Genomic DNA, 10,063 nt, shown 5'->3' on the forward strand with positions numbered 1-10,063 from the left:
ACGTGGCTGTCTGGGGGAAAGGCCTCCCAGATAGAGAGGACAACAGGTGCAAAGGCCCCTGCTGGGAAGGGATGAAGAGAGTGAGAAGGAAGTTTACAGACATAGACCCAGGGCTGCGTTGCTAAAAAGCCTGGGACACCGCTTAATTCAGCAGCGGGGATTTCCAGGAATGGTCTAGGAATCAGGATTCCTGAATTTAGGTTCTGAGTCTACTAACTTGCTTTGTGTTCTTGGGCAAGTCACTTCAAGTCCATGGGACTCAGTTTCCCTGTGCGTCAAAGGTAAGCAAATACTCTTCACCCATCCATCTTCGGGTGAGGCCAAAGTAAGACAGAAGATGTGGAGTCACTTAGAACATGGGCAATACCTTTTAAGAGGGGAAAAAGCATGACAGTGGACCACACATGGTGGCTCATCCCTGTAATCCTAGCACTCCGGGAGGCCAAGGCAAGAGTATCCCTTGAGCTCAGGAGTCTGAGGCTGCTGTGAGCTAGACTAAGGCCATGGCACTGTAGTCTGGGCAACAGAACGAGAAGGGAAGTATAACTGTTAAGGCCACAGGCGGACCCTCACCGTTTGGAAGGTGGCACTCTAAAAGGAAAGTATCACACAGAAAGCTGGTTGTCCTAAAGGTGGGAAAGAAGAGATGGCTTGGGTACCCCGAAAATCACTTTGGAGTCCCCTTCCAAAGCCAGGCTACAGAAGCCAGAGAGTATGAGAGGGAATGTCTTTGGAAGCCCCCTACAAAAATTGCCTACATGACCTGGAGGTTGGCTTGATGCTCTCTAGAAATCTTATACTTTGTGTATATGTGTGTGTGTGTGTGTGTGAGTGTGTGTGTGTTAAAGGATGGTCACAGCCAGGACCAATCTACAGTGGTAAGGGAAGGAGAGAAACATACAGGGCCCTGTAGAGAGTCCCAGGAGGAGGATCAAGTTCAGGGCCTTGCAACAAATCTTCTCTCTTTTATAGCAAAGCACCAATTCCCTGAGAGGCCTTTGAAAGAATAAAAGAGCTGTCATTAATGAATTGCTTGGTAGCATTCACTGAGCACTGCAATAAGCCCTTTACAAAGGTTATCTACTTTTTTCTCCCAACACCCCTATGACATAAGTGCTATTATCCCCAGTTTGTAGATAAGGAAACTGAGACTTCAGACTATAGTAACTTGCCCAAGGTCACACAGCTATGGAAGGACAGAACTGGAATGTGAACCCCTGACTCATAACCACACATTCAAGATATTGCCCAGACAGGGTGTCGTGGAGACAAGGGGAGAAAAGGACCTTCAGCGAAGGAACCCCAAACTCTGCCTGGTTGCACTCTGCAACCCACCTTGACTCATGCGTCACCCTCACAAGTCTCTTCCTCTCTCTGAAACTAGGCTCCTCAGCAACCTGCCTCCACCAGTATCTTCCTAATTCCTCAGCCCATTGGCCTCCTTCATTCTTTCGGGGGGTTCTGCATCATGCTACTGACTCCTCTTCCCACATTTTCCATCTGCTCCAGACTTGGGTTCTGGCAGGCGCCCAAACTCTTCATGGCTCCTGGGATCCTTCTCTGCGACCTTTGACAAGGCCCATAACTTGAGCCTTATCGCCTAATGAGTTGGTACTTTGAGAGGTCAAGAGACCACACACTCCCCTCTCAGAAGGTACACTATTTAGGCAATAACCTAAGTCATGCCAACATAACCCCACTGCAAAACAAAAGTTTAAAGGGAGCAGAGTATCTAACCCTGTTATCACAACTTCCTGAGTATCCACGTGTTACAGAAATCTCAGCTCCTCAGCTGCCTGACCCAAGAGCCCAGAGCTCTGAACTCTTACCCAAGTCAGTGCACCACCCCGAGGTCTGCCCTTCCAAAATCTGCTCAGCTCCGTCGCAGCTCACTCAGCTTCTGTGAAGACCAGGAAATTAAAGAGTAGCTTGGTGCTTCCTTCCCCAGCACATATACTGAAATTGAACGATTCAGAGATTAGCATGGCCCCTGAGCAAGGATGACACGCAAATTCTTTTTTTATTGTTGGAGATTCATCAAGGTTACAAAGCACCCGGTTACACTGACTGCATTTGCTAAGCAAAGTCCCCCTATATTTGTGTCCACCATCAAGAGATGTGTCACACACTGTGGCCCCCCCAGGGCCCTCCCTTCTTCCCTCTCCCCTCTCTCCCATTCCCGCTCCCCCCACCATACACGAGCATCAATTCTCCTCATATCAGGATTCTTACTTCTGCATTCTTGGACACACAAGTTCTTGAAGCATTCCATAATTTTGAGACCAGCCTGAGCAAGAATGAGACCTATCTCCACTAAAAAAATAGAAAAACTAGCCAGGTGTTGTGGCAGGTGCCTGTAGTCCCAGTTACTCGGGAGCCTGAGGCAAAAGGATGGCTTCAGCCCAGGAGTTTGAGATTGCTGTGAGCTATGACACCACTACACTCCAGCCTGGGCAGCAACAGAGCACAACTCTGTCCCAAAAAATAAAAACAAAAATAGTTTTTTTTTTTTTTAAAGTACAGCTTTAATGTGAACCCAGGAGAACCCAATTACGATGGCATAAATGACCCCTACCCTTTTATACGTGGCACCCTGAGGCCCAGTGAGACCCACCTGACTCAGCCGGCACCAGAACTCAGACCTTCCAACCCTGTGCTGCTTCTTTGATTTCTTGCCCCCATTTCACCTCTTAGCCAGTTTCTGGGCCCCATGGAGGCTTCCTGTGAAATGCCTCTTCCAGTGTTTTCTTTATCACTACCCTGACAGCATCTCAGACCAGGCCACATCATCTTTCCCTGTTGAGCCCAGGAGTTCCACAAAGACCACACTGCCAAAAAAGCCAAGTTTACAGCTTTTATTGAAGAGCCGGCTAGCGACTGCCTCAGCGTCCCAACGTGGGGTTTCTGAGAGCAGCCCCAAGTACTTAAGGGGTCAGGTTTTTTCTTTTTTTTTTTTTTTTTTTTGTAGAGACAGAGTCTCACTTTATGGCCCTCGGTAGAGTGCCGTGGCCTCACACAGCTCACAGTAACCTCCAACTCCTGGGCTTAAGCGATTCTCTTGCCTCAGCCTCCCGAGTAGCTGGGACTACAGGCGCCCGCCACAACGCCCGGCTATTTTTTGGTTGCAGTTTGGCCGGGGCTGGGTTTGAACCCGCCACCCTCGGTATATGGGGCCAGCGCCCTACCGACTGAGCCACAGGCGCCGCCCAGGGGTCAGGTTTTTAAAGCTTGGTCTGCATCCTGGTTGGCACGCGGGCTGTCCAGGTGCATCTGGGTAGGTAGCAAGCAAGCATTGTACAGAAGCAGAATTTTACGGTTAGCCATACGTCATACATCTTTGTTTTAATATTTTCCCCCTATACATCTTAGTTTCAGTACTTTTTCCCCATACAACTTAGTCTCCCCGGGTATTGTCTAAAGGTCACTCCGGGGACAGTCGGCGCTTCCCAGTCATTTCTCAGGGGAGTTAGTCAAGCAAGAAGTTAGTGAGCACTTTCCCTTCTGTCCTGGGAGTGAACCAGACTTACTCCATTTTGCTGAAGGCTTGCAGTCCAGGAATTTGTCAGGAGTTAACTGATATTTTTCTACTTTAGCCTAAGCCTGATACTTTTCTGCTTTAGCTTAGGCCCACTGGGCCTAACATCCCCAGATTGTCGCAACAGACTCTTGTGGTCTCCCTTTCCCCCAACCTGTGTGGCGTGCCATGTCACTATCTGACCCCGAACTATGGGGGCTGTACCCAAGAAAACCCAAAGGCCCTCACCTGACATTCAAGGTCCCCAGCTATCCAGCGCTGACCTATTTCTGGCTTCCCGTACCCCCTCCTCCTTCTCTCCTCACACATCCCAAGTTCAGCCCAACTGGACTGGGTGCCATGTCTGGAATCTCCCTTCTCGTCTGTGACTTTCAGCACTGTTTCCTCCTGGGAGTGTGCAGCACCAACCTGCCCCTTGCCCCATCTGCCACCTTCACCTCATGAAACCTCCTCTCACTCCACTCCCAATGGAAGTAATTGCTCCATCTCTGGGACCCCCACGCAGTTTCTCGGTGACCCTGTTCTACATTGGGGGGATCTACATTAGGCCTTAGTGTTTTCTCCCCTGGTGGGGGTTGCAAACTTTCTCAAAAGCAGAATACAAAATCAACCTTTCTGTGTGCTTCCCACAGGCCCAGGATACTACCTCTTGCTCATCAATTCATTCTTTCTTTCATTGATACTTCCTTGAATGGAATTTTAGAATCTAATAGACCTAAGTATGAGTCCAAGCTCTATCACTTGCTAGTGGTATTACCGTGAGCAAAGTATTTAACCATTAAGAGCTCCTCAGTTTCCCATCTTTGAAAGGGGGATAACAACACCTATTTCGGTTCGGCACCCCATAGCACAGTGTTTACGGCATCAGCCACATATACACTGAGGCTGGCAGGTTCGAATCCAGCCTGGGCCAGCTAAACAACAATGACAACTACAACCAAAAAATAGCCGGGTATTGTGGCAGGTGCCTGTAGTCCCAGCTACTTGGGTGGCAGAGGCAAGAGAATCACTTAAGCCCAAGAGTTGGAGGTTGCTGTGAGCTGTGACACCACAGCACTCTACCCAGGGTGACATAGTGAGACGCTGTCTCAAAAAAATTAATAAATAATACCTATTTCACAAATTTATCATTGTGATTAATGAGAAAATATACAGTGTATGCTTAGTTCATTGCCTGGCACATAGTAAGTATTCAATTAATAAGCCAATACTGTTACTAATAATTATAATACGTATAGCTTCTGTGATGTCCCTGGAATTGTGATGAATGCTTAGGATACAGAGATAAATAAAACTAGACTTGTTATCTAGAGACTAGGAGGGACACAGACAATAAGGAAACAGCTGACCTTCACATGTGCACCGGACGATAAATACGATAATAAAGATATCCACATGTCCGGAAAGGGCGCTGCTCAGCCTCCCCAGAAGAGCGATGTGAGCAGCATTTGGAAAAACTAGTGAGAATGATCCAGGGGAATGGGGCAAACTGGAAAAGCCAGACAGAGGGCGCAGCACTAGCCCAGGAGCACAGAGACAAGTTGGAGCACCACTGCATCCCTCAAACAGCTGGTGCTCAATTACTGATTTGCCAAATAAGAAGAAACAGATTTTTTGGCACAGTCAATGGTATGTGACCTTGAGTGAGCCTCACCCCTGTCCTGGGCTCGGTGTCCTCAGGTGACTGGTGATGATTTCGAGAGATGGAAGTAACATCAGACCTTTGGATTAACTCCTCCCTTCCTCCAGCTCAGTCAGGCTGAGGCATGCTTCACCTGCTGTTTCAGAAGTGTGGCCCGCAGATGCTGGCACCACCCTCTTCACACCAGCCTTACGGGTACTGTCACACCCTCTCATGCTGGGAAATCTAGAGACTCCTTTTCCATTTCAGAGCTGAAATAAGGAGGCCAGAGATTCACAGGAGCTACCTGGCCTCAGAGTCCATTCAAAAAACACCAGGCATAGAACAGGAGCCATCATCGAATTTGAGGTAAAATTAAGCTTTTTCAGTGAGTACAAATAACAAATAAATTACACTTAGAGGCAATCATTTTGGGTTGGGTGTGGTGGCTCTCACCTATAATCCCAGTACATTGGAATGCTGAGGTTGGAGGATCCCTTGAGCTCAGGAGTTCAAGACCAGACTGAGCAAGAGCGAGACCCCATCTCCACAAAAAATAGAAAGATTAGCTGGGCATAGTGGTGCACACCTGTAGTCCCAGCTACTTTGGAGGCTGAGGCAGGAGGATTGCTTGAGCCCAGGAGTTTGAGGTTGCATGAGCTATGATGATGCCGCTGCACTCTACTCAGAGCAACAGAGTGAGACTCTACCCAAAAAAAAATAAAAATAAAAATAAATGATCATCTTGAAAGGAAAAACACTGAATTATGTGAAACTAGTCAACTTTGTCAATTAAGTATTAAATTATTTACTTACTTTTTTTTTTTTTAATACTCGTTCTATTTAATGGAAAAATTCTACCTAAATTATTTGCATCATGTTAACCCAAAATGATGTAACCAAAAGATCTGGCTCATTCATTCTATTTTTTCTTATTGTGCCAGTGTTGTATATGGTCCTAGAGACAAGGCAACAGACTAGGTCTCAATGACTACCGTCCACACTGTGATTCAGAAATGCAAAATAAACACTTTTTTTTTTTTTTTTTGAGAGGGAGTCTCACAATGTCGCCCTCCGTAGAGTGCTGTGGCTCACAGCAACCTCCAACTCTTGGGCTTAAGCGATTCTCTTGCCTCAGCCTCCCAAGTAGCTGGGACTACAGGCACCCGCCACAACACCCAGCTATTTTTTGGTTGTGTTGTGCCCAGGAGTTCCATAAAGACCACACTGCCAAATAAGCCAAATTTACAGCAGAGTTCTTTTCTTGAAGAGCCAGCTGGCGACTGCCTCTGTGTCCCAACAGGGGGTTTCTGAGAGCGACTTCGAGGGCTTAAGGGGCCAGGATTTTAAGGCTTGGTCTGCATCCTGGTTGGCACGCAGGCTGTCCAGGTACATTCAGGTGGGGTAGCAAGCAAGCATTGTACAGAAGCAGAATTTTGCAGTTAGTTAGCTATATATCATACATCTTTGTTTTAATATTTTCCCATATGTCTTAGTTCCAATATTCTTTCCACCTGGCATTGTTTAAAGGTCAGTCTGGGGATAGGTCGTTTCCCAGGGAGTTAGTCAAGCAAGAAGTTAGTGAGTACTTTCCCATCTATCCTGGGAGTGTACCAGACTTACTCCATTTTGTTGAGGGCTTGCAGCCCAGGAATTTGCCAGGAGTTAATTGGTTTTTTTTTTTTGAGACAGAGCCTCAAGCTGTTGCCCTGGGTAGAGTGCTGTGGCATCACAGCTCACACCAACCTCCAACTCCTGGGCTCAAGCGATTCTCCTGCCTCCACCTCCCAAGTAGCTGGGACTACAGGCGCCTGCCACAGTGCCTGGCTATTTTTTTTTTTTTTTTTTTTTTGGTTGCAGCTGTCCTTGTTGTTTGGCGGGCTGGGCTGGATTCAAACCCACCAGTTCAGGTGTATGCGGCTGGAGCCTTAGCCACTTGAGCCATAGGCGCTGAGCCAGAGTTAATTGGTATTTTTCTGCTTTAACTTAGGCCTAACAGTGGCAGTTGTCATTGATGTCTAGCAGGCCCAGGCTGAGTGGGAACCCACCAGCTTCCATGTATGTGACTGGCGCCCTACTCCCTGAGCTATGGGTACTGAGACAAAATTAGCATCTTAAACATCCAACTGCTGCAAGAAGGAAATGAGGTGAAGACAGAGGAGGACAGGTGTACTATTTTCCTATGCTGCCATAACAAATTACCACAAATTCGATGGCTTAACATAACATAAATTTGATTCAAATGATGGAAACTACATTTAAACCTATACAGGGCATCCATAAAGTTCATGTGCAATTTAAATGGATTAATAGTTTAATATTAAATTGATAATATTAATAAATTAATATCCATTTATATTATTAACGTATATTAATATTAAATAAATAAAATATTGATAAATTAATATTAAACCATTTTAAATTACACACAAACTTTATGGACACCGTGTATAAGAGGCCAGGTGCAGTGGCTCACACCTGTAATCCTAACACCCTGGGAGGGCAAGACGGGAGGAGCACTGAGGTCAAGAGTTGGAGACCAGCTTAAGCAAGAGCAAGATCCTGTCTCTACAAAACAGAAGTATTAGCCAGGTATGGTGGCATGCGCCTATAGTCCCAGCTACTTGGGAGGCTGAGGCAGGAGGATCGCTTGAGCCCAAGAGTTTGAGGTTGCTGTGAGCTGTGATCAGGCCACTGTCCTTGAAAAAGACATTCTGGGGGCGGCGCCTGTGGCTCAGTCGGTAAGGCGCCGGCCCCATATACCGAGGGTGGCGGGTTCAAACCCAGCCCCGGCCAAACTGCAACCAAAAAAAAAAACTAGCTGGGCGCTGTGGTGGGCGCCTGTAGTCCCAGCTACTCGGGAGGCTGAGGCAAGAGAATCGCTTAAGCCCAGGAGTTGGAGGTTGCTGTGAGCTGTGTGAGGCCATGGCACTCTACCAAGGGCCATAAAGTGAGACTCTGTCTCTACAAAAAAAAAAAGAAAGAAAAAGACATTCTGTTTATAGAGATCTTTCACGTTCTTTGTTAGATAAATTCTCAAATATTTCATCTTCTTTGGCACTACTGTGAATGGGATAGAGTCCTTAACTGTTTTTTCAACTTGACTGTTGTTGGTATATATAAAGGCTACCAATTTATGAATGTTGATTTTGTAACCTGAGACGCTGCTGTATTCCTTGATCACTTCTAAAAGTTTTGTAGTAGAGTCCCTAGTGTTTTCCAGATATACTATCATATCATCTGCGAAGAGCGAAAGTTCGATCTCTTCTGACCCTATATGGATACCCTTGATCGCCTTTTCTTCCCTAATTGCAGTGGCTAAAACTTCCATTACAATGTTAAAAAGCAATGGAGACAATGGGCAGCCTTGTCTGGTTCCTGATCTGAGTGGAAATGATTCCAATTTAACTCCATTCAATATGATATTGGCTGTGGGTTTGCTGTAGATGGCCTCTATCAGTTTAAGAAATGTCCCTTCTAGACCGATTTTCTTAAGTGTTCTGATCATGAAGGGATGCTGGATATTATCAAAAGCTTTTTCTGCATCGATTGAGAGAATCATATGGTCTTTGTTTTTCAATTTGTTTATGTGCTGGATTACATTTATAGATTTACGTATATTGAACCAGCCTTGAGATCCTGGGATAAAACCGACTTGGTCATGACGTATAATTTGTTTGATGTGTTGCTGGATTCTGTTTGTTAGGATCTTGTTGAATAAAGAGAACTATGAAACTCTAAGAAAAGAAATAGCTGAAAATATTAACAAATGGAAAAACATACCCTGCTCATGGCTGGGAAGAATCAACATTGTTAAAATGTCTATACTACCCAAAGCAATATATAATTTCAATGCAATCCCTATTAAAACTCCACTGTCATACTTTAAAGATCTTGAAAAAACAATACTTCGTTTTATATGGAATCAGAAAAAACCTTGAATAGCCAAGACATTACTCAGAAATAAAAACAAAGCAGGAGGAATTACGCTACCAGACCTCAGACTATACTACAAATCGATAGTGATCAAAACAGCATGGTATTGGCACAAAAACAGAGAAGTAGATGTCTGGAACAGAATAGAGAACCAAGAGATGAATCCAGCTACTTACCATTATTTAATCTTTGACAAGCCAATTAAAAACATTCAGTGGGGAAAAGATTCCCTATTTAACAAATGGTGCTGGGTGAACTGGCTGGCAACCTGTAGAAGACTGAAAGTGGACCCACACCTTTCACCATTAACTAAGATAGACTCTCACTGGATCAAAGATTTAAATTTAAGACATGAAACTATAAAAATACTAGAGGAGAGTGCAGGGAAAACCCTTGAAGAAATCGGGATGGGCGAGTATTTTATGAGGAGGACCCCCCAGGCAATTGAAGCAGCTTCAAAAATACACTATTGGGACTTGATCAAACTAAAAAGCTTCTGCACAGCCAAGAACACAGTAAGTAAAGCAAGAAAACAGCCCTCAAAATGGGAGAAGATATTTGCAGGTTATGTCTCTGACAAAGGTTTAATAACCAGAATCCACAGAGAACTCAAACGCATTAGCAAGAATAGAACAAGGGATCCCATCGTAGGCTGGGCAAGGGATTTGAAGAAAAACTTCTCTGAAGAAGACAGGTGCACGGCCTTCAGACATGAAAAAATGCTCATCTTTAATCATCAGAGAAATGCAAATCAAAACTACTTTGAGATACCATCTAACTCCAGTGAGACTAGCCCATATCACAAAATCCCAAGACCAGAGATGTTGGCGCGGATGTGGAGAAAAGGGAACACTTTTGCACTGCTGGTGGGAATGCACTGCTGGAGAACACTTAGAGATCTAAAAATAGATGTGCCATTCAATCCTGTAATCCCTCTCCTGGGCATATACCCAGAAGACCAAAAAGCACAT

General features: G+C 45.3%; 1 pseudogene; it reads left to right on the plus strand.

The window, feature by feature from the left end:
- The first annotated feature begins 1,932 nt into the window (after window positions 1-1,932).
- LOC128585183 (uncharacterized) lies at window positions 1,933-2,028 on the plus strand (annotated as a pseudogene).
- Window positions 2,029-10,063: the final 8,035 nt, after the last annotated feature.

Source organism: Nycticebus coucang, chromosome 4 (assembly GCF_027406575.1).
Source record: "Nycticebus coucang isolate mNycCou1 chromosome 4, mNycCou1.pri, whole genome shotgun sequence".
NCBI classification, from domain to species: Eukaryota; Metazoa; Chordata; class Mammalia; order Primates; family Lorisidae; genus Nycticebus; species Nycticebus coucang.